The sequence below is a fragment of the Mus caroli genome, chromosome 16 (genome assembly GCF_900094665.2).
Source record: "Mus caroli chromosome 16, CAROLI_EIJ_v1.1, whole genome shotgun sequence".
Lineage (NCBI taxonomy): Eukaryota > Metazoa > Chordata > Mammalia > Rodentia > Muridae > Mus > Mus caroli.
In genome coordinates, this window is record NC_034585.1 from 25,930,417 (window position 1) to 25,956,471 (window position 26,055).

At 45.8% G+C, this 26,055-nt stretch overlaps 1 protein-coding gene across 3 annotated transcripts in view; it reads right to left on the reverse strand.

Moving 5' to 3' along the window:
* The window catches only part of Mb21d2 (Mab-21 domain containing 2), a 98,869-nt gene that overhangs the window by 21,265 nt on the left and 51,549 nt on the right, over positions 1–26,055 (reverse strand). Inside the window, exon 1 of one of the 3 annotated variants that reach the window (XM_029470504.1) lies at positions 18,764–19,145. The exons of the other annotated variants lie outside the window; for them this stretch is intronic. The gene's annotated coding sequence lies outside the window, so the exon portion shown is untranslated. Of the gene's footprint in view, positions 1–18,763; positions 19,146–26,055 lie in introns of those variants that run through there. 3 annotated transcript variants of the gene reach the window in all.

The window sequence follows — 26,055 nt, forward strand, 5'->3', positions numbered from 1 at the left end:
CTTGCCAAACAGTGTCTGCTGTGCGTCTAGGCACCACAGGCAATGACTTTACATGGAAGTATGATCTGATTGTAAACGTTATCCTAACAGACTAAACAGCCAAGGTGAGGGATAGGGGCTATGGACAGTGAAGTCCAGTGTGTAGAAGGCGATTTCACAGTGATGGAGACCACAAAGGCTAAAAGAAGGAGAGGTATACATCTGTGATGAAGAGCAGCCTACCCTGCGGAGTCAGTGCTTCTCCTGCGGCGATGGGGAGCCCCATATGGCTTTTGCTTTTCTAAGGGTAAACTCTGAAGGGATGAGTTCAACACTACCATTTGCCCCCAGAGCATCTTGTCTGATGGCTTTACACTAAAGACCATGGGGCAGCTGAAGGCCACACAGCTTGTAAGTGTTCGAAGTATATGATCTGGTTTTTTATTTTGATTTCATAGGGGATTACAGTCCAGAGATTGAATGAATCTCAGGAGAGACTTTGAACTTTGGACTTTCAAACATTGCTGAGACTGTGATAGACCATGGAGACTTTTGAAGTTGGACTGAGTGTTCTGCATTACACTATAGAGAGTTTTGTTCCCCACAGACTCAATGCCTGAAGAAGCTTCTGGGAGCCAGGGAATGGAATGTGGTGATTTGAATACACTTGGCCCAAGGAGTGGTGCTATTAGGAGGTGTGGCCTTGTTGGAAGAAATGCATCATGGTAGAGGGTGGGCTTTGAGGTCCTATGCTTAAGCTCCACCCAGTGCGGAAGAGACCCTCCTGCAGGTTGCCTATAGAAGACACTCTCTTCTGGTCGCCCTTGGATCAAGATGTAGAACTCTTGGCTCTTCCACCACTATGTCTGCCTGGATGCTGCCATGCTTCCTGCCATAATGGTAATGAACTGCTGAACCTGCTAGTCCCAATTAAATGTTGTCCTTTATAAGAGTTGCCTTGGTCAGGGTGTCTCTTTACAGCAATAAAACGCTAAGTAAGACAGTGCCTGAGCCAGGAGTAGATCATGGCCCTCTTAATTCCTCAGCCAGGACTCCTATACTTTGAGTCCACTGATAAAATGCTGAGCTGACAGACTGTACCTGTCAAAGTTCTAAGTCTTCTCATGGCAGTCTGGTCACCAAACTGATGACAATATCCAGCTGACTCCTGTTTTCCACAAGTCTCTGTCCAGCAGATGTGACAGCGTGGAATAATGCAACAGAAGTCATTTAGTCGTATCTGACACATTATAAGTACACATTCAAAATTAAAGTCAATTTTCATATCTGAATTTCAAAACTGAATACACTAAACTTTCCAAATGGCTTGAACAAAACACACTTAAAAATAAAATCAAGATTACTTTGAAATCCTCTTTAGAACAGGTTTAAGCTGAAATGAATCTGGCTTACTTTCAAACCATCAAGTAGGTATGGTAGCACAGTCCTATAATCACAACTACTTAAAGAGATGAAGCACAAAGATCACTGAGCCAAATTCAAGGCTAGCTTGGGCAACATAACCACCTTCTCACAAAACAAAACAAAAGAAAAAAACCGGCACACAGAGCCAAGCAGGTGTCACACACACTTTTAATCCCAGCACTCAGGAGGCAGAGGGCGGTGGATCTGAGACTTCAAGGCCAGCCTCCTCTACAGAGTAAGACCCTGCCTCAAGCAAAGTAAAATAAGATAAGCAAACAATGAATAAATAAGTGCTGCATAATCTCCAAAAACAGCTAGCCAACACCAAGTTCCTACTGGCTGCTTCTCCCAGCATGCTGAAAACCACTTCTCCAAGTTAACACTGCCCAAGGGCAACTCAGACAGGAAAAGACTACTCAGGATGCCCTGGACTCCGAGAAGCGGCTATGATGGAAATGGTCAATGTAAAAAGTCCAGTGCAGGGGAGGGGGAGGGGAGTTTGGGAAGGGGATCCTGAAGAGATGGCTCAGAGGTTAAGAGCACTGACTGCTCTTCCAGAGGTCCTGAGTTCAATTCCCAGCCACCACATGGTGGCTCACAAATATTTGTAATGGGATCTGATGCCCTCTTCTGGTGTGTCTGAAGACAGTGACAGTGTAGTTATATTAAATCAATCAATCAATCAATCAATCAAAAAATATCTTTAAAAGTCTACTGCCCATGCTCATCTGTTTTATTAAAGGAGACGTGGTAGGCTGAAGGGGATGACTCAGGGGGTAGAGGTGCTTGCTGCCAAGTCTAATGACCCAAATTCGATCCCATGAATCCACATGGTAGGAGAGAATAGACGCCTGTGAGTTTTCTTCCTGCCTCATGTGCACCATCGCCCTTCCACATGTGTGCATTCGTTTGTAGGTATGCACATACATACATACATACTCGTTTGTACGTATGGACATACATACATACATACATACACACAGACATTAAGTAAGGATTTAAAACACACCTGGTGTCTATGAATAAAACAGACTTGTGAAGAAAATTAAAGCAAAATTATAAGCCCTAAAAATAAGCCCTGTTTCTTTTCCCCTGCGGACATCCCATTGACAGCTGAATGACCTTTCTACGAGGACAAGGTCACCCTAACACGTCTCCATTCATGGTCAGCAGGGATTTGGCAGTGAGCAAAAAAGAGAGGAGAGGAAATCTCTTGTCAGGATGTATCCGGATTTACTGCAAGAGTTTTGGATGTGAGAATAAACTCAGATCAAAGCGCGACTTACTCCAGAAGAATTCATCCTTTAAAGCAACGTGAATCTTCACACCTGAGCCTCTGTGAGCATCTGATTTGCCAGATTTAAAACAAACAAAAATCAAAAACCAAAACCAAAACAAATGACTAAAGGAGGCTGGCAGGTAAGAAGACCTCAAGTAGACTTGAAGCACAAATTAGAAGCTGGCTGATAATAGAGACAACAGTGCTTCCTCTAGGCTGGTGAGAATTCAGAGGTAGAGCTCTCTCCCACTGAGGTCCACCCCAGCCCAAATTGGCTCAGAGAGAAACAAGATCTCACATCTGTGGATATCAGTTACCTCATATGAACGAGCAGAACAGAAAACCTGTCATAGAATCTTTTAGTGTAATGGTTTGATTAAAAATGGGTGATTCCATAAAGGTGTGATGAAGTTCATTTGTGGCCCGCGGCCTCTATGTAAGAAGGGAAATATGAAATTATATGAATGAGGTTTTCCATTTAAATGTTTTAATCCTTGCATGTCAGATCGGCATCAACCCAGTTCCCTCCAGCCTCTGTATAGCATCCTTTTTCTCTCCGTGTATGTTGTCATCCCAGCAATCATCCATGGTTTTGGGTGCACTCACAATCTTCCCCATACCGAAAACGGCTCTGAGAGCCTGCGAGGCACACAGCGGTCCCCGGGACACTTCCCATGCCCAGCATCTATGGATCTATTTCAGGAATCTACCTGAAAATGCTGGAAGCTGCCGGCAGTGGTCAGTCAGGACAGTAAGCAGCTTCCTCCGGGCCTCCAACCTGCCCTGAGCCCTCTAGCACACCCCTCAGCTCCTCTATCTTCCCATTTCCCTGTTAGGACGGCAGCTCTGGAGAGGGACCCTGGAGGACGCTTCCAGATGGTCACCTCCTTTATTTCTGGCACATCATACACTTGTTGAACGAACGAGGAGCTGAATGTTGTGCAAAACAGAAGCCTGTGAGGGCGTGCAGATTGTCTCGGGCAGATTCTTATGCCACGGAAGGGGGAGGGGGAAAAAGAAACACAGCTTGGAAGAGACCTTAAAGATCACTGTCCAGAAGCCAAGGAATCTTGGCACGGTGCCCCATTTAACATAAAAGAACATTTCACGAAACATATGAAAGAATATTAGGAAAAAGAAACACTTTCTCCTGAGGATAAAGACTCCAGACCACTCAATGTGCAAGCAGAATTAATATTTCACAAGTCTAATTTTATTTGGCTTTTATTAGTGGCTTCAAATATGTCCACTCATTACCTACTGGTGTCGTGTTTCCCGGGCCCAATTACTTAGTATGCAGATGAGGCGAGAGTCTCCCTTCCCTCTCTGTTTCTCTAGCCTTTCAATGTTCATTAGTACCTCCAACAGAAGGCAGAGGAAACGAAACTCCAATTTATCAATGTCAACTGTTGAACCAGCAAATTGCATCCGTCCCGCCCCCACATGGAAGTGTTTGGACAATTCTGAATCAACAAGATGTTGGCAGCTGTGTTCCTATGGTTCAGTAATTGCATTGTTTCCTACTGTGCTCTATGGGTTGTGAAATGAATTTATTAAATAACCCACACAAAGAGAGTGTGCCGGGGGCTGGAGGAAGCGGCTCCAGAATGATGCTGGGATCTCGCCCTCATCGTCTCCCACGACGGCCAGTCGTCTTGGCTCCAGTTTCTTTAATTAGCAGGCTCAAAAACTATTCAAGAAGATAGCAATTCTGCTTTGGCCAGTAGGGAAATCTTCGCCACCTAAAACAGCAGGTGCTTTCTTGCCCACATAGAGATTTAACACATAGATCTTCTGCAGCCTTGAAAATAGCATACTTACTCTCAAGCTCAGATTCCTCCCTTTAGCTACAGAAAAATATGATATGCAGCGGTCCAAGGAGCCAGATAGGACTTGTTAGAAGCCGAAGTCTAACTGACCGCTGACTACTGGAAGGCGAAGGTTAGGAAGCAAAACCGAGTCAAGGCGCACAGAGCACGTGGGCACAAGATGCCAAAGAGGAGCCGGTTCTATTATCTTAGGTATGTTTGAGAGTTGACGCTTTTCTAGGTGTCTCTGCATTAGCGCTAGCTGTTGCTGTGCAAATCTGACACACAATTGTGTGACTGGAGGGTTTTTTTTTTCTCAAGGGAGGAGGGAAGAGTTACTTAGAATACCATCACAGCTGTAAAGCAAAGGTCGTGCTTCTCGTAAGAGTCAACCATAAAAACTAGTGAGGTTGGATTCACACCCATAAGCATTCACTATTAATACATACAGGTACGGCAATGGCTCTGGCCAGGACTGCTGGCAGATAATGTTCCTGGGCTTAGGACCACTCAGGTTTTACTAAAAAAAAAAAAAAAAAAAAAGATGACAAAGCTAAACTAAGATGTGTGTCATAGAGAGCCCAGTGTGGTCACACCAGGAATGTACCCTCACTGTCCTTAAAACCCCCAGAGACTGGAGGGGAGGAGTCAGCATGGCTCATGGAATGTTCATCAAGAAGTGAAGTGAGCAGTGCAAGAATCAGGAGGTGAAACGAATCCACATCACCCTGACTCTCGGGTGCTCTGGATTACAAGAAGCCGGTGGCGTGAAGCCTTAGCTGTTTCCTGGCCTCCTGGCAGCCACCTACAGGACACTCCTCTGAAAACATGAATGATTCCATTTTGCTTCCCACCCCCCTTGACACCTACATAAAGGCAAAATGGTGTGTGTACACACAATGATGAGAAGCTGTGTCCTGGGGGGGTTATCAGCTGGATAACAAATCCGCTTCATTTTCTAATGAGGACACCCAAAGCCATGGGCAGGTGAACAATCTGCTGGGTGCTGGGGTCGACACAGGCAGAGAAGGGAGGTGACAACTGACTTGTACTAGAATGTGAGAAGCCAAGGCTCCAGTCCACTCCAGGACTGGGCCACGGAAGCCTGGGTTCCTGGTCATGAGGATGCTAAGATGCGTCATTTCCTCGCAGGAGGGAGGGAACGAAATGGAGAATTTCTATTGTCTCTCACACTTCTCTTCCTGCCTTTTGTAGTCAATGTCCTTCTTAAGACTTAGGCAACCTCCTATCTCATTTGTGGGGATAACTTTGGGATTTTCTGAATAAAATCTAAATGGAACAGTGGGTAACCTTGTTTGGCTGCCTTCTTCTGGTTAGCATGACGTTGGTAAGTTTCATCCGCCTCGATTCATCAAAGCTACTTTTTTTTTCACTGCTGGGCCGTGGCCCATTGTATGCATATAACACAATCTATCTATCTGTTCACCGCTTTCTTGCCATTTTGAATAAAGCTGTTGTAAATGTTCGTGTGCAGGCCTTTGTGTAGCTGCTATAAATTGCATCCATCTCTGGTAAATTCTTGGGAGTGTAACTGGTATGGTAACCCAGCATGAATGCATTAACTTATTTTTTTTTTAACACAGTGTCACATTCGTTTTCAAAGTGGTTACAGTATTTTGCATTCCTGCCAGGCACGTATGTACTCTCTGGCTAATGTTCAGTAGAGTACCGCACTCAATGACTGTTGTGTCACTGAAAGTAACTGTTCCGTCTACGGAATGAATTTTCTACAGTGGAGACCCTAGGCAGTGCAGATCAACACCCACCTTCACGGCACCAAGAACACATGCAAAGCAGACGCTGCACTCAATGCTGAGAGCCATCCTAGCATTGGTATTGTTCCTCCAAATCACTAGATGTCAAAAACAGGATTCCCCCTGCATGGAATGAAGAGCCTACCATGTTTTCTGTTTGCTTCACAGGTCCAGAGTTCGCTCTCACCACACATAGTGTTGACTTCCCTGTTCTATTCCACGGGGCTGGACGTTTGTGCTTACACATAAGCAGAGTGGTACAGTGAGACCAAACAGACACTGCTCCATTCTTGTGGCACTCAGTATGCTCCCCTTAAGAGATGTTTTAAGCACACAGGAGAGAAGGCTTACTCGGAGGCAAGAAAAGCAGGTTCCTTGGCCAGCATTTCGGCTTCTATCTAAGCAGATTTAAGGCATGTGGCTCTCATGGGACCACTTCAGCTGTAATTTTATTTGGTGAAACACTTTTTGAGCCCAGAGTTTTTCTGATTGCTAATGTTTCAAAAGTGTGTGAGTGAGTGAGCAAGTCAGTATGCATGTGTGAGTGCATGTCTGTGTGTCTTTGTGTGTATGTCTGTGTGTGTGTGTCTGTCTGTCTGTCTATGAGGAAGATGGTAGCAAAGTGAGAAGGGAGGACTACGGATCCACCAGCAGATATCTGTGGTCTGAATAAAGCACTAGCCCATCTCACTTTACTGTTTTGAGTTCCATTTCATCCTTTCCCAAGTGCCCTCCACCCCTGCTGGTTAATTACCTTTCCATTTGGAGCGCCCATCTGTTGCTGCCTGAAACTTGACCTTCATTGAGAAGATGCTCACAGCTGCAGCATGCTGCCTCCTCCCTCCCACTACCGGACTCTGCTCCACTGCATACCTCCGTCTTAACTGACTTCTCGGAGGAAGCGGCTGTTCTCTACTTCCTTCTCACAGACCTGTTTGTCTTCCAAAGAAATAGAGGAGGCGGGAGCCCTGGAGTCCTTGCTGCTTTAGGCTTGCTAACTCTACTTGCTTTGACACTTAGGGCGTCACATATAAATCCAGGATCAAGTGAGAACACCAAGTCTCCGGTCTGATTCATGACTGACTGAGCCAAGACCTACAGAATCAGACATTGTGCTTTGGTGACGCTGACCAATCTGTGGACTCATTAAACTTTCAGAAATGCTAGAATGGGGCAGCAGTCAGAGAGAATTCTCATTTTAAGAAACGGCATAAGGAGATGAAATGGCCATGATGATGAAGACAAATCTAATGCTGCAAAGCCCCTACAGCAGAAGGGAAACAGAGCCAGCCCCAGTGGCCCTTCACCTCCAGACACCCACGCAATGTGCAAAGCCTCCCTGTGAGCCAGGGCTAGTGTGTACGCCAAATGCATGTACAGAAGAGCTAGCATCAGGGCAGTGGTGGCGCTGCCTTTAATCCCAGCACTTGGGAGTCAGAGACAGGCGGATTTCTGAGTTTGAGGCCAGCCTGGTCTACAGAGTGAGTTCCAGGAAAGCCAGGGCTATACAGAGAAACCCTGTCTCGAAAAACCAAAACAAAACAAAAGAAAAAAAAAGGCTGGTGAGATGGCTCAGTGGTTAAGAGCGCTGACTGTTCTTCTGAAGGTCCTGAGTTCAAATCCCAGCAACCACATGGTGGCTCACAACCATCCGTAATGAAATCTGATGCCCTCTTCTGGAGTCTCTGAAGACAGCTACAGTGTACTTACATATAATAAATAAATAAATCTTAAAAAAAAAGAAGAAGAAGAAGAAGAGCTAGCAGTGACTTCTGAAGCTCAGGCATTAACAGCACTGTGACTTCCTTCCTTGCCTTGGTCCCTGGAATCTTTGGAGAAAGCCAGCCGCTACGCTGTGAAGATGTTTATGTTGGCACTATGGTTCCTTCAACACCAGTCAAGTAGGTGGGTGATAGCAATTCCAGCTAAGCATGAACCACAGCCTTCCAGGCAATGCCAAATCAGAACCACCACAGCTAAGCCTCCTCCTGACACTTGGTCCCAAGACTCTATGGAGGATACTACTACTCACTTATAAACCCACGGAGCTTGGGGCCACGTGTTTACTTAGCTATCAATAACTAGTATTAAGAAAGGCAGAGAGCTCATCTAAAACCAGTTCCCTGATGCACAGAAATGTCCCCTGGGTGTGGCAGCCTCTTAGCATTTGCATTTCAGACTATAAATGAAGCTAACCTCAGCTAACTAAGCCTTTGTCTCTTATTGAATATAAGATTCACCATTTCTCAAGAGTTGTAAAAAAATAAAAATTAAAAATACATCATAAATTCTATGATTGCACTAATGTGAGAGATGTAAAACTGAGGGGAGACACACACTGATTATTGTTATTAGACGTTTCCCCATTACACTCGGGATGCTGTAAAGAGAAAGACAATCACAGGCGAGAAGACACCTGGAAGGACAGACAGACAGCATCCTGAGGCAGCATTGCGTGAGAAAGGGAAATGCTGCCCTGGCTATCCAGGCCAGCTAATTAAACTAGCTCTGTTGGGCTCCAGCTTCTCACTTGGAATGCTACTACTGCCTAGGGCTCCTATCATTGCCATTTATACTTGAAAAGGCTGCTACAAAGCCCAGCTGAGAAGGGAAAAGCAGGCAAGGAAAAAAGCATCTATAGTCTTTGTGTTTCTTCTACTTGTTTCCGCACAAGAAACCACTTGGTGCAATTGTTAAGTACCCACTGGGACCGCAGAGATTTTGACGTATTAATTCTGGGGAAGGCGTGGAGATCTGTATTAACCAGAGCCCCACAGATGTCTGCTGAACATATACATTTTGGAACACCGATCTGAGCTTAGTGACATTTGTTCTTTTCGTCAGATTGTCATGGAAACCCACATCCTGAACTCCTTAGTCAAGGTTCCCCTCTCCAAGTACCTTCAACAAAGTGAATGGTTTCCGCTGTCCTTAACACAAGAAAATGTATCTCTCCAAGGACAGTTTGCCATCAAGTGAAAGTCTCAGTAGTCTGATGGCAGGTTATATCCATTCCACACTGACTATAAATACCATGAGGGGGTGGTGGTAAAGACTACACCACCCACCAAGATGAACTGCGTCTTTTCCATTAGTCACAGTCACAGGGGTCAGCGGACATCTCCCCCAGGAAAAGACACACAACGATACACAGAAAATATCTTTAAGCCAGGTGTGATGGGACACACCTGTAATTTCAGCACTCTGAAGTCTAAGGCAGAGGGATGACTTCAAGTCCAAGACCAGCTTGGGTGGCCTAGAGTCAGGCTCTGCACAAAATTAATAAATATCTGAAAATAAGAAAGCGAGCAAACTAACAATGAATGACATCAGCACAGCTCTTCAAAGGCTCCTTTCCGTCAAAAGGGCTCCGAGGTATCTTTCTCAAATAAACAACACTAAAATCGCCCTCCGTTTTTAAACATCTCACTCAGGAGCCTTCTGGCTTCCTTCTGCTTTCCAACTGAAATTCATCCTTGACCTGAACTTCTAAATCTCTCATGAACAGCAGTTGTGACACACAGGCAGGGCCCCTGCTGCAGAAAGGGCATCTACTGACAGGCCCTAAACCAAACAAGAACCAAGAGGACCCTTTAGACACTCCCATTACAGATGGTTGTGAGCCACCATGTGGTGGCTGGGACTTGAACTCAGGACCTCTGGAAGAGCAGTCAGTGCTCTTAACCACCGAGCCATCTCTCCAGCCCCAGAATATGGCTCTTGAAGAGCTGTGTTTCTCAACCCTCCTAATGCTGTGGCCCTTTAATACAGCTACAGCCCCTCGTGTTGAGATGACCCCCAACCATAAAATTGTTTTGCAGCTACTGCATTACTACTTATGAATCGTAATGTAAATGTGTTTTCCTGTGGAGCCTCTACAAGTTGGGGACTGCTTCTTTAGAGTGCTGCCCAATGTCACTGACGTTTCGGTGAATAGTTTTAGATACTACACAGCTTTTTCATAGGATGCTTAGGCTAAACTGTACTTCACCTTCTGGTAGAAAGCTTGCTTGCATAAAGACCCCCGTTCTTCTCTGCTCCCAACATCCTTTGCATTCCCAGGACATAAAGCCATGCTTTTGTTGGTTTGTTTTTTGTTTTTTGTTTTTTTTTCCTTTTCTCTATAGCTGGACCTGACAACTGGAGGTCAATGGAAGTTCACCTCAGGTTGTAGTATTGTCCCACCCACGGTAAGCATGTCGCCAATTTATACAAAGGAGGGACCCGAGACACTCAGATTTGGACTCAAATTCAGACATAACATAAAGAAGAGTCCGTAGCCCAAGAGAGTGATTTGCCCCAGTTACACACACACACACACACACACACACACACACACACACAAAAGGAAAAAGAAAAAAATAAAACCCAGTCTCTCGTCTCCTATGTAGTTCTCTACACAGGACGCTCAGTCCGTTAAAGTCCTTGTCTTCCAGGACATTCTCTCCAGCCCTTCCCAGAGCACTTCACTAATTCCTCATCCTTCATTCTTGCCAGCAGATCCTTCATGCCTGGAGCAGGCTTTCCTTTTCCCCTGCTCCCATTATCTCCGAGAATCATACTTTCTTCCTTTGGAGAACTTATTCAAAGCAGCGTGCATTCAAAACTGAAATTATTATATTAAAGACGACTTTTTTTTCCTTACCAGGATACAAACTCCCTGAGAATAGAAACCATTGCAGTCGTGACTGTTCTTTCCTTCTGGCAGGAAGTCTATCTCAAATTTCATTGAATAAATCATCTGTTGAAATCCAGTGGATCTACAGTACAAATATTCCATCTCACGATGAACACAGATAAAATATGCCCAGCAAAGTACTCGTGTATGTTAAAAAACATCCAGACATCCCCGCATTGGCATTGGGATGACTTAGTTACTTTATAAACAACCTGTAGCGAGTGCAGAGTCTAACGTCTCTGTTTATGTGTTCAGATAAGTTACTTTATAAACAACCTGTAGCCAGTGAGGAGAGTCCAACCCAGGCTTCTAACTAGGAAACGTCTGGAATTCCATTCTCTCTTAATGACTTCCTGAGAGGTGTCCAGCCGGCTTCAGGAGAGTGAGTCTAACTGGAAAGCCATTGGGATGTCATACAGGATCTCTTCCCAAAGCTGGACTGGCCGTGGGCACAGCTAGCTGCTTCCTAGCACAGGTATGGGTTTTTAAGACCAAAACTTGTATCTGATTGTGTGGTCTTCAAAAGGTTTCTTTAAAACACACATCTGCAAATCTGACCTCCACTTAGAGAGAAGCCACGTACACCTCAGCTCTCCATGTCACTGCACAGATTCCAAAATTAAATGGGGACAATCTGACGTGATGCTGCAAAACATGGCAGCTGTCTGTTAGACACATGGAACCATTTCCCTCCTCAATTCCAAATTAAACCCCTGAGTAGATCACTTTAACTACCGTCTGTTGCTGACCTGTTGTTCTGTTACAAACTCACCAGCCTTGATCCTCAGCTCATGCTGAGAAACCCATCCTCCTTTAGGAGATCCGAAAGAAGAAAGAATTTTCTTTTTCTTTTTTTTAAGTCTGCCTTTGGAGAGAAAGCTTTGATTCCACACTGTCCTCAGCACACTCCCTGTGAGGTGTCCATCGCAGGCTCCCTCCCCCAAGCTTGACAAGAAAAGTCACATCACCCTTGTATGGGAGCACCTCTGGGATGTAGCTGAAGGCAACTGTGAGGTTAGAGTGTCTGCTTACTGTTCTCATTTGTCTTAAGAGTGGGTAGAACTGGGTTGTAACCCAAAAGACCTAATTATAAACCTGGTTAAGTCACTCCCTGGCTCTCGGCTTCCTTAACAGTAAATCAGGGTGTCATTCAAAGGGGCCTTTATCACTGTTGGCATTTCTAACTTTAACAACATGTTACCCACAGAGAGCATCTCAGAACTTATTTCCAGAATGGCAGAAAGCGGATCCAGTCTCTTTAGAGGTCTCTCTGTTTTAACACCACGGTAGAGACTTAAACCTTGCTTCACAAGAACCTCTAACACGTGAGGGGATGCTTAAGGTGGGGTAGTCTGTGTCACCCAAAAACTCGTTCTAAAATCCCTTAGAATGTGGCTGTATTTGAAGATAAAGACTTGAGAAGACAGGACTGAAGGAAATGTGAACCCGGTTGGGTGGATCCCAGTCCATACTGATCAGTGTCCCTATATCAGAAAAATCAGACACAATGAAACACCGGGTATGCACAAAGGGAAGACGGATGAAGACATGGTGTAAAAGAGACTGTGAGCATCACCAATGCCTTGATCTAATACTTCTAGCCTCTAGAAATACGAGGAAATCAATTTGTGTCACTTACTCCACCGTGCCCATGTTTTATTATGACAGCTTAGCAAGTAAATACAATACTGAAAAAGAATTGCCTGCTTAGATGAGAATGTGACACACTCCCCCTGCTCAGGTCTCGCTTTCCTCCAATGGCCCTCTCCAAAGCTGCCGCGTAAGGTTTCCAAGATGTCTTAGGTTTATTACTGCTGTGATGAAACACCACGACCTAAGCAGCTTGGGGAGCAAAGGGTTTCCAGGTCACAGTCCATCACTGAAGGAAGTCAGGCAAGGAACTCAAGTGGGGCAGACGCTGATGCTGAGGCTATGGATGGGGCATGGCTTACTGCCTTGCAAACCATGGCTTTCTCAGCCTGCTTTCATTTGTGTGTGTGTGTGTGTGTGTGTGATTAAATTTTTTTTATTTATTTCATTTACATTTCCAATGCTATCCCAAAAGTCCCACCCACGCTTCCCCACCCACTCCCACTTCTTGGCCCTGGAGTTCCCCTGTACTGAAGCATATAAAGTTGGCACAACCAATGGGCCTCTCTTACCACTGATGGCCGACTAGGCCATCTTCTGATACATATGCAGCTAGAGACACGAGATCCTGGGTACTGGTTAGTTCATATTGTTGTTCCACCTATAGGGTTGCAGAGCCCCCCCCCCCCAGCNCCTTGGGTACTTTCTCTAGCTCCTCCATTGGGGGCCCTGTGATCCATCCAATAGCTGACTGTGAGCATCCACTTCTGTGTTTGCTAGGCCCCGGCATAGCCTCACAAGAGACAGCTCACAAGAGACAGCTCTATCCTTTCAGCAAAATCTTGCTAGTGTATGCAATAGTGTCAGCATTTGGAAGCTGATTATGGGATGGATCCCCGGATATGGCTGTCTCTAGATGGTCCATCCTTTCGTCTCAGATCCAAACTTTGTCTCTGTAACTCCTTCCATGGGTGTTTTGTTCCCAGTTCTAAGATTAGCCTGCTTTCTTATAGAACCCAGCACCACCAGCCCAGCAATGGGACCACCCACAAAGAGCTGGACCTTCCCATATCAATCACTAATTAGGAAAATGCTCTATCAGCCTGCCTATAGCCCCATCATCTTACGGAGCTATTCTCTTAATTGAAGCTCCTGCCTGTTCGATGATCTAGCTTGTGTCAAGTTGACACAAACTAACCAGCACACTAGGTGACTTAGCACCCAAAAATGGTGACACGGCGATATGACATATCACCATAGGGAATATAAAAGCCCTTAGTCACCTATACCATTTTCCCTTTAAGCAAATGCAGATCCTACAACACAATACATTGATATACTTGGTTGAAACAGACATCTTATGATGATACATCAAAGACCACACTGAGTACAGTTATGATGCTTGCAGAACCTTTTTGAAATTAGGATGAATTTTTGAATTCATGAATTATTGGTGAATTTAAAGCACATTTAAAATATGCTTTGTTCGTACCAAAAACTCTGCCTGTATCTGTTAAGCAAAGAAGCCACAAGGCTCTCTGCTCCCTCACTCTAGTCAACACATTTCCTCCTGATAGCACTCTCCATAGCTACTTACTCCCTCCTGGGTCCTTCTCTTTCCCCAAGGAGCCTCTGAAATCTGTATACACCAAGAGACTCTCATACATAAACATGTCTGTTCTTTAAGAAGAATAGCAGGCAACAGCTCAAATGTTGGCACTGCACTGTGTCTCTAGTCTTGACCCCTGGTATATTCAATGCTGAGCCCTTGGATGAGGTGTTGGAAGCTGGGCTCAAAGGCAAGAACAAAACAGCTCATTACCGTGTAGCATCCCAAAGGCAAAAGACATTAGGCAAGCTCCCAAAGGGAATGAAAAGTTGACACCCCTGAAGCAAACAGGATTATCAGACCTGAACAGTGGAAAAGAGAATCTTACGTTCCTGGGTCAGGTGACCTGGTTCTCTGTGTTCCCAATGATCCCCAGGTTACTATCTAGTTTGGGAAGCCCACTGCACATTTTCCAGACTTGAGAGAAAGCATCTGGGTGGTAGCAGGTATCCATAAGTCCCAGAAGCTTCACACCCTTGGACCACCTGAGCAAACAGAAAACTGAGGCAATCTGTGGTACTATCCAGCCATTCTTATGTCGGCCACCTACCATGGCACAGTAAAGTCCCCTTGGAGACCTATGAACCATAAATATCTCTTATCCTTCAATTTTTCTAAGCTGTCATTTTAGGCGATCAGCCTGGGAGTGGGAGGAGTAGGGAGGGAGGGAGAAATATTGCTGTTTTATTTTGTTTTGTTTTGTTTTGTTTGCTTTCCTGAGACAGGGATTCTCTGTGTAGCCCTGGCTGTCCTAGAACTTGGCATGTAGACCAGGCTGGCCTCAACCTAAGAGATCCACCTGCCTCTGCCTCCTGAGTGCTGGGGTTAAAGGCGTGTGCCACCACCACTGCCAGCTTGAAGCATTTCTTATTTATACTTTCTCACGAGACTGCAGTTGAGTCTTGGTTAGAGACTTCTGTTATCTGAAGACCTTGTTGGAAGAAACATCCATTTATGAATCTTTGAGCAAAGAACTTAAGTCCCTGCTGCTATCTGACGTCTTAGTTCATAATACTACACGGGCTTCCATGAGGGAAGGGTACACTGTCCTCAGGATGGCAGCTGTCTTCCCACAGGGTAAGCCATCCAAGAGCAACAAGGGAAAAGCTGGGGTCTGTTGGGATTGACTTTCTCAGGTTACACACTGTCACCTTCAAGTCTCTGTCCATTACAAACATTTAAGTCCATCTCAATTAAAAACAGGTTGCATAATAATCTAATGTTCAGCATTTCTGTTACATACAAAGGGGAAAGTAAAATAACAATACACACACAGCATTCACATACCCCACAAAGACCATACACACAGAGAGGCACAACACATACACACACACACCCCTCTCCCCAGACGAGCACACACATACACCACACACAGAGATGCTCACATAACACAGAGAGACACCACAAACACAGAGTCAGCACACATACACTACACACACACACACAGACATTCCATACAGACACATGGATACTCACCCCACCCAGATGAACACACACATACATATACCACATATACACAGATGTTCACATACCACACACAAAGAGACACCATCCATCCATACATACACACACACAGATATCCCCCCCATCACTCTCTCTCTCACACACACACACACACACACACACACACTCACTCACGTCTTCCCACAAACAGTCTTGTGGGCTCTAAGCAGCAGTGAGGGCGGAACAGAACCAGAAAATCTGATTATCATACTCTTTTCACGAAGTCAAGCTGAGATACCCAGTTTGTCTGAAGCAGAAGTATATCCATGTGCTGAGAGCAAACAGAAGGCTGAATCCCTGATTTCTTTTATGTTACTGGGCTCCTAAACTACTTTACTCCCTTTAGGATGTAAAGGACCTGAGCCTCATGGCAGGGGGCAGGGTGAGGGTGGGACAGGGATTCTGAGGTCCAGAGCAGGGAAGACACAGAGCAATGCTGGAGAACACAGACTGACCCGCCATTCTGACTGCTTCCATGTCTACTGATAGAGCATGCACTTCTGACAGCACACCTCTCAGAGCCGAGGAGACTGGGGACTCCAGGGGACCCTCCATTCCTTTAGCATGCACACACTTTTGAATTCCTATGCCTCCCGTCTGGATGCACACAGCCGGTTACTGCACAGTAGGGAGGTTCCACCCATGGGGCATGCATTCCATCTCCCTTTTCCAAACTCTGCTTCCTTTCTGGCAGACAGGTACCTCTGGCGTTCCTGGCGATGAGAACCACATGGGACTTTCACATGGACCTGAACAGCCCAAAAGCAGGGCAAACAACAACTCCTCCAGAGGACTGAACCTGACGGTGTGACTAAGAAGGCCCCGAAAACAAATATGGAAGTTTCTAGAAATATGTTGTGCACGCAGATACATCTATACAAAGATATTCGAACATTAGTCATATAGATACAGGCACAGATACACACACACACACACACACACACACATTTCTAGTGTTATAGAATTCTAGCAACAGCAACAAGAGTGTCCCCAGGTCACTGGGGACACTAATCTGTCTCAGAGTGGAACTGTTCGACCTAGGAAGCCTCAGCCATTTCCCAGGAGCAGGAAGTATTTGAAAAAGCCCATTCTTGATTCTTTATCTCACCTACTTCCCAGCTACTGTGTTGCTCCAGGTATATGTGTATATACAAACACATGCATGAACACGAGCACGTGCACACACACACACACACACACACACACACACAGAGGATAAGAGCTTAGGGGAAAAAAACCCCACCATGCTCCATAAACCTCTAACCACGCAGAGCAGCAGAGACAGGAAACGTGCTTTTTCCTGATAAGAATCTTTTTAATGTTATCTTGAGCCGATGAGTTTTGTGAAACTCCTAGAAGCATTGCAAGAATGAGAATGAAAGTGTCCCCCCCCCCCCCCCCGCAGACACAAAAGTGGAGGCGAGGAGGGTAAAAGAGTCACAGTCACCACCAAGCAGAGTTTGAGAGGGCCACCTGCGGTGTTCCCCTTTTGAAAGAGCAAAAAGGGAGAAATACTGAAATTAGAAACAGAGATTCATCCGACACTTTCAAAGACAAACACAGGAGCCAGCAGAACTTTGTTCAAAATGAAAAAGAAAATCAAAGCCCCTTTCTTGAAGTCAGCCCACAGAATGTCAGGCTAGGCTGGGGGGCCAGGGCCTTTTCCTTCTTCTGAGGCTAAGGTTCTGGAACCATTTATTGGGGAAGTTTACTTTAGAACAGAGGACAAAAAGGCCTCGTGCTCACAGAGAAGCACAGGAGAAGCCAGGGAACTTAAACCCCTGGCTTACCTCTTCGATGGAATGAGGTGAGCAGCCGCTCTTCCTGGAAAGCCAGGAATGATGGAGTTCTACAGTCTGGCGATCCTTTGTTCTCCGATGACACAGCCTCTGCCCAGATCTCCCAAAACTGCTGTTTTTACTTGTCCCAGACCCTTTCCCTTAAAACCTTGAGCCTTTAGACCATAAAAGCCATTCTTATGAATGATGTCATGTGTACTTTACCAAAGCCTGAGATAACACTGTTATCCAAGGGCCAGGCCAGGCCTGGTAACTCACAGGTCTTACGTTTCCCTCAGTCAAAGCTCGTTAGCCCCTAAATCTTAGGCACAATCTCTGAATCCACAGTACCCACTCTTGTGAAAGCAGCCAGGTGTGCTTTGTAAGGAATCTCAGTGTAAACATTCCTTAAATTGTTGCGCACTTGGGACTGAATTAATCGTTATCTGAGTACTTTGCTGTCCCAGAATTGTGCTGTGCTTAAATAGTGGCTAAGGTCAAATGCTCTGGGCCAGACTCTACAAGTCCTGGTTCAGCTCTGGTGGCAATAAAATCAAGGATGAGCCCAGTTTCATTCTCATCTCACCCTGATTTTTTTCCCCTGCCTGTTGTACAGGCTGCAGGGAAATCACCACACAGCGCAATCCCACCAAGCTAGAAGCCTATAGCCTGTTCTTACCTAGAAGCATTTTAGTAGAAAGTTTCTCCTAAGTGGAGGAGGCAGAGGAATCATCACAGAAGACAGGAAGGGCTGCTGAAGTACGTGTTCTCCTCGTGACTCTCCTGAGCATTCATGCCCAGTACAACACTCAAGCCAATCGGAGTTGCCTTGGAGAGGCAAGTCCTGAACAGGGAGATAAAGGCCTTGGGTGGCTAGAACATCTCACAACATCACCTGTTTCATACTTGGATGGAGTAATGATTGGCTGGCACAATGTTGTCCTCTTAATTATCAACAAAACTGACAAACAAGAAACGCGCCGTAGAAAGCACTTTATAAGATCAGCACATCGGTTTTTATCCAGAAAGAACACAAGTTTGTGACACAGAAAGACCTAGGAACGACTTTCTGACTGCCCCGGGTAGAGGCTCCATGGCTTAGATTAACAGCTGCTCTAGACCTGAATGGCTCCATCTGTTTAAAAAATTAGAACATCGACAGATTGTTATGGGGGGGGGCATGGAATAGGGAGCCTTGACAGAGGCAGAACTGGCCTCCAAGACAGACCTGGCTGGGAGGAAAACAGAACACACAGTCACATGGCCAGGCAGGCCCTGTACCCGGCCTCCAGCAGGGCCCCAGATATCCCACTCTCTAGTACCCACAAGCTAAAACTACCTCCTGTGGATGTGGAGGCTGGTCGCTGTGACCTGGTAGACGAAATGGTTTCCACTTCCAAGATTATGTCACAAAAGGCACTGTGTCTTCCATCTTATGTCATCTGTCTGCCCATTTGCTTAAGCCAGCTGCTATGCCAACGCCACCACCGTGAACAAGAGGTGGAACTGAGGTGATCTAGGGTCTACTGGGGAGTACAGGGCAAACTTGTTGGCCTCCCAGCCAAGCCATCAGAAGAAGAGGCAAGGGGACAGCTTGGCTGCACCTGCACTGTGACACGGACTCAGAGTCAAGCCACTCCCAGGTCTCTCCCTGGCTCTCTGAAGTCTCAGGAGTAGAGAGGGGCTTTGTTTTTGTTTTAACGTGATAGAATAACCTATGGACAGTGGTAGTCACTCAAAGTGGGGTGGGGTCTTTATCAAAGAAGGTGAGGGCTATTGAGAGAAGGGGAGTTCGTGAGTGGTAATATACTGCAGATATGAGCAACAAACTAGAGGTGGAGCTGCCATTTTTATAGTCTGAGTGAAAAAAATGTCTGACACAGGCTCATGTGTTTGAACACTTGGTCCCAAGCTGGCAACGCTGTTCTGGAAAGTTGTAAAATATTCTAAGCACAGAGCTTACGAAAGGCCACCAGGCCCAGGTCTCTGATAGGAACAGCATGGCCCTTTTTCTGTGTCCTTGTATCTGCTCCCCGATGAATCAAGGCATAAGGATCTGGTGCCTCACATCCCTGTTGCCTGCCACAGAATGACCTGTTCCGCCACCACCCCTCCCCTGCGACGATGACCTGACAAGCCCTGAAACCATGGCCAGAATAAATCCTTCCTCCTCCTAAAGTTGTTTCTGTAAAGTGAGAAAAATAACCAACACAGCGGGCGATCACACAGTGAAGAGCACAGAAAGGCCCCTGAGCCCTGAGAGGACACTGCCCCAAGCAAACACACAGGTGCTGCCCACACCAAACCAGAAGCCGCAAAACCAGAAGTCAAACAGGAAGCTTCTAGAAGCAGGGGAGGGTTCTGAAGTGGAGCTTAGCCAAGAAGAAGCAGAGAACATGAATGAGAGGCGTGTGGCCCCAGTTCTCCCAACCAAGCGCCAACCTCCCTGACTGCAGCTGCCTGCAGAGCCCGAGAGCTCGTTTAATCTGTGCATATTTAGTTACATGCCTAAGGATACTGTTGCCATGGGACACATTTTTCAGTCACATCACCGCTATCATGTTTATAACATGCTGTTCTGGTACCCAGTGTAGTGTGCTACAAAATTAATACCATAAATATGGTGGACTTTATAGACAGAAAAAGGCAGCAAATACGTAAACTTTGTTTCTTCTTAAACGGCCCTAACCACAAGAACTGCATCCAAACCACACTATTATCTTTAATAAAGCAAAATCAAATAATGGTACTAAACGAGGGCATGCTGCAGAACACAGGAAAACAAATTCCGAACCCTGTCCTGTACAACAGAGGTGGGGGAGGGGGAGAAAGCACTATTATTAACAGTATCAGTCTCATTCAGTAGTCCTATGGTGGCAGGGGGAAAGCCACCAAAAAGCCTATGCAAAGTCAAAAGCCATTTGAGCCCTGGTATCTTTCAGGATCTTTGGCAAATACTACTGTCCAGGTACTCAGAGGTTGTGGGATCTGCTGCTCCTGTTTAGTTCAATTAAGGCCATCCCATGGGCGTTAGATTGGACAATTGACAATAGGGCACACTGTCATTGCCTAACAGCAGCCTTTGGTACCGACCGGAAGGAGCCGCCAAGGTAAAAGAGCACATGCTGCCAGTTCTTCCCATGTACTTCTGTATATGTCAGTGTCCATTTGGTCAAGCTGGCATTACTCCTTTAACAGTTGGGGAAACTGAGGCTGGAAAGACTGAAGCTGCTCACTCAAATCTCAAAGCCAGGAGGCTCCATCAAGATTCATGTGCAGCTGAGGAAAAGAATCGACTGATTCAGTCCCGAGCGAGCAGAGACTCGGCCATCCCAGCCGAAGCTTTGAAAGGAATCTATTTATTAGAACTACTAAAGGCTCTACAAACATGCTAAGAACAGAAAACACCCCACTGTTGTCCTGAGAGAAGGCTGATCAACCTCCCATTGGTGGGAAAGTGCCTAGAACCACCTTCACAGTCAGGCACGGAGCTCATGCCCGTAACCCTAGTACTTGGAGTGTAGAAGCAGCAGGAGCCAGGCTTCAATGCCATCTTTATAAATTGAATTCAAGGACACCTTATAAGCTGCATGGGACCCTGTGTTAAGAAACACAATGCAGACATGCACAGACACACACAGAGACAGATATGAATGAACTGAGGCGGGGGTGGGGAGGGGTGAGGTGGGGGAGTGGCAGACAGACAGAGAGAAACAGAGAAACGAGAGACAGAGTATGAATTAGCTTCTTTCTCTGCCATTATCATTTGTGTTGGACACAGAGCAAATAAGAATCCTTCCAGATTCCAAAGCCATCAAAGAACGAACATTTGCGGATGAAAGCTCACAGAAATATAAGCATTTCTTTTTGGGGAACAGTGGCATCTATCATGGGAAGGGTATGTAGCATGTATGTACATACAAACAAGAAAGCACCATCAAGAGTCTTCTCTCATGCTCTAGGTTGCAACAGAAGCCCTGTATTCACCTCCTGGCTTTGCCAGTTCCAAGCTCCGGCACCTAGACACCATTTCACCTTGGTTTGGCAGCAGCCATGGCCACCCACCATGCATCAGGAACTTCCTAAGACCCACTTACCATTTACATGCCAAGTCCCCCAGGATCTACAGGGGCTACAGCTCCTATCCTCCCAGCTCTGGCACCCATTCCTCTCCTGCTGGGTTTACACCATTTTACCTGCTCATTATGATATTACTATATGCTATTACTGTCCGGGTTTGATTTCTACTCGGTTTAACCCTTTCTCATCATACCTCCCTGTTCAGAGAGCTACCCTGAAATAACCCCATGGAACATGGGCAGACCCTCTTATTTAGTTTGTGCCTCTATGATGATGGGGCCTTGCACAAATCTACCAACATTCACATGTGTTCTTCTTACTTTCAGAGGTTTTGGATATCTAAAGAGAATGTTCCTGGTTTCCGCTGTCCTAAATATTGGTCGGAGCTCCTGTGATTTACTGATCCCAAATCCCCACCCTGACTTGGTAGGGAGGCTCCCTCCACCATGGCTATTTCAGATGCTTGAGTGCCTTTCCCTGAGTCCCACCCCAGGCTCCCAATGTCTCCGCTACTGCAGTCCCCACAGCCCACTTCCACATGTTGATGAATCTACCAGCAGAAACATCTCACAATGGCGCACAGCACCTGCACTTCTGGCTACAACCACAGCTGCCTCGAGGTCACCCCTGGCTCACAGAGCCAGAGCTCCCTAGAGAGACATTTCTGCAACACTGTATCCAGATTCAATAGGCCGGGAAGCCATTGGAACACCTCAGTACACCCTGCCAGCAGCATATGACCCTTCTCCATGTGCATTCAAGCTCATTCCAGACTTTTCCTTCCTATAAGGCCATGTTTTATTCAAGGAAAAGGAACGGAACTGGAAACAACGCAGTGCCCCTTTGATGTGAAAGCTAGACAGTCCCTGTCCAGGCCTCCCATCTCTCAGCCGGGGTTGGCAGACTCCGTGCCTCCTTTTCTTCCAAAGGGGCCTAGAGACTAAAGCTCAGTCCCTCTTATTGCCACTTGGATCTTGTACAGCTGGTGATTAACAGACTCTTAAACAGACAGGCCCTCTACTCACTAGAGATCACTAAGTAAATTTGATTCAAATTCAAAAGAAACATGTCTACAATGCTCCATGTCCTTGGGAAACTCGGAAGTTTCATGCTAAGTAATGAAAGAAACCTAATAAATAGTAAAGGAAAGACTGCTGGCGCCTACTCTTTGCATGAATTATCTGCCAAGTAAGGCGTTTTTCCCTGCATATTTAAAAGTCAGGGTAAAGGAACTTGTAGTGGCTATTCCTGGCTGTCAACTTATCTATATCTGGAATGAACTACAATCCAGAACTGGAAGGGTCACCTGTGATCCTGATCTTGAGGCTGGAAGATACAAGCTTCTGACCTGGATTTTGGCATGGAGATCTTGAGGCACAGTGGCTGTGAATCCCAGGAGACTAAGGCAAGGAGATCTCTGAGCTCAAGGTCATCTGGGAAAAAAACAAGTCTCAAATCCAGGCGTGGTGGTACACACCTTTCATCTGGGTCATACCGTCTGCTGGAGACCTATATAAGAATGTTAAAAGAAGGAAGATTCTCCTTTGCCTGCTTGCCTTGTGGGACGGAGCAACTGCTAGATCCTTGGACTTCCATTCACAGCTGCTGCTGACCATTGTTGGGGAATTAGACTACAGACTGTAAGCCATCAACAACCTCCCTTACTATATAGAGACTACCCATGAGTTCTGTGATTTTAGAGAGCCCTGACTAATACAGAACTTGAGAACCTCGGGCATCCCAAACCTGAACAACTGCTTGAGCATCCTGAGACTCTCACCTCTGGCTCGCCCTTAAAGAGTTTCCTGCTGGGCATGGTTTTTGACTAGACATCACAATCACCAATTAGACCATGCCTTCTTACCAATCAGTATCCCTGCCTGAGCCCCACCACGAACCCCTGTCCCCAGATTGAGGGGTACAGGTAGGGAAGCCCCTAGCCCCTGACTTTCCTTCATCCGTTACTGACACCATGGCCTTACGAGTGGATGGCCTCTGCCTTCTTCCCACAAAGCATTCCAAAGGCCTCCAAGGAAGGAAAGCCAAGAGGTGGAAAAGCCAAGTCCCTCCCTGACCCCTCTTCTTTTGTCTGAAACCAAAAGCTAAGACAGAGCAGAATGACAGCCCATATGTATTTTCCTCTCTGGAGCAGTGCTTTTACTCAAATCACCCCAACATTCTGATTAGATGATCAACCTTCTAACCTGCTTGCTTCACATGCTATCATATTTGCCATATGATTCTGATTTATCGATGTCGTCAAACTCACATAGCACCTCTAAAAATTTCACATAAGTATTCCTCCCATGCATGCAGTATAGACATATGATACTTGTGAGGCTTAAGGCATTTCATATACGTTATTTCAACAAATATTCATAAAAAGTACATGATATAGGCAAGTTGTTTTGTGTTTAGTTTGTTTTTAAGTCTAAGTACCTGGTTTGTTCCTCTCCTTCTTTGTCCAAACTGAAATCCCCTATGATGGGCTACTATCCACTGCACTGCCCAAGTCAAATGCACAGCATCACCTCTCCTGGAAGTGGGGATTTGGGGGAACTGTTTTGTGGGGTTTTTGTTGTTGTTGTTGTTGTTGTTGTTGTTGTTCCCTCATTCGAAACTGTGATGATTTGTATATTCCAGGCTTAGGGAGTGGCACTCTTAGAAGGTGTTGTCCTGTTGGAGTGGGTGTGGCCTTGTTGGAGTAAGTGTGTCACTGTGGGTGTGGGCTATAAGACCCTCATCCTAGCTGCCTGGAAGTCATTATTCTGCTAGCAGCCTTCAGATGAAGATGTAGAACTCTCAGCTCTGCCTGCACCATGCCTGCCTGGATGCTGCCATGCTCCCCACCTTGATGATAATGGACTGAACCTCTGAACCTGTAAGCCAGCCCCAATAAATGGCATCCTTATAAGAGTTGCCTTGATAGTGGTGTCTGTTCACAGCAGTAAAATCCTAACTAAGACAGAAACACACCAATATTGTCCTAAGTAAGACATATGGTTTCATTTGGGACTAAGCCATAGTCAGAGCCTTAAGTATTCAAGAGCATGGAGTTCAGATCTCAGATCATAGGCACACCACACAGAAGTGCTCCAGGACAGCCAAAATCAGGGGCCATCTTTCCTTCTTGCTTCTCAGACCATAAACTCTGAGTGTGCAGGCTTCCTGGAAGTTCCCACCTTTCACTAACACCAAGTGAGTACAGGCACACTGATTCTGGTGAACACTCCATGAACATCAATTAGTTTAAGATCTTCCATTCTTTTAAGAATTTCCTGACTGACTGCAAATGGGCAAAATTGACCACCACTTTGGAGCAGGGTGGATCGCCCTGAAAGCAGCTACTCTGAGGCTTCCTGCTCCTTGTCAAGGGAGCTGGGAAGGACCGAGACCCTCATTAGGCTCCAAGTCATTGTATGGCCACTTGTCAAGCTAAGATCTGTTCTCAGAGATTGGCATCGTTTTACTAAGCATTTGTTGAAATCAAGTCATAGGCAGGCAAAAAGACACTGGTTCTACAAAGAATGACCCAGATACTCAGAACTCGATATGCGCCACATTCTGATATTGATGCCAAACAAGGCATCACCATGCTCCTTCCTTAGAGTCAGTTGGACACAGAAAGCATGTGCCCTTGAGGCTGAGGTTGGGTCCACATATTGGTTCTGCCAGTAGCACACTGGACAGGGTCTTGGAAATGCTGTCACTCAAAGGATAATTTCCACCACTATAAAAAAAGAATTAAAATCAACTTTCAACTTTCCCTCTCCCACACAATGGGCTTTAAAAAAGCTGCCACGAGGCAGCAATGTCTTCAATGCACACACAGTTATAGTAACAGAACACCATTTGCTGTAACATCCAGGTGTTAACCTTCTGGCAGGATAGACATTCTCCTTTCCAATACAGCTGTTGCTCCTCTTCTCTTACCCTTGTCCCCCGCTGTCCCCTCTCTCCACGTGCTCATGGCCGGCCTCTACTTCCCCTCCCCACCTTTCTCTGTTTCTACTACCCCCCAGCTCCTCTCCCCATGCCCTAAATAAACTCTATTCTATACTATTAAAAAAAAACACTCCTCCAGTCCAGCTGCCCAGATTTTTCAGGAGCTTAGCAACCCCTCAACCTGGAGGGTAGCTTACTTTAAACTGTGTATAACACCCGAAGGCTGTTTGCACAGTACTTTCCCCTGGGGAACCAGAGGTGGAAATGACTTCTTGGAAACTATCCGAAAAATGTAAACAAATGTATGCATCTCATATGAGATTTAAAAAAAAAAACTCCAGCCAATAAGGGCAAGGAAAATTCATACTCATGAAAAAAAAATCCAAAATACAAACTCAATTTAAGCTTAACTTGGAGATACTGCGCACTCAAAAATAAAATATAATCAACCAAAATTGTGTCTACAGCTGCAGCATTAACGTTGGTGGCAGAGCATTTCCTTCCATCAGCCAAGAAGTGCTTCTCCATCTGGTCACAGAGCCAGCATCACACACACATTTTAAGGTTATTCAAATATTTCATTGGCGAAAACAGAGAGGTTATTCC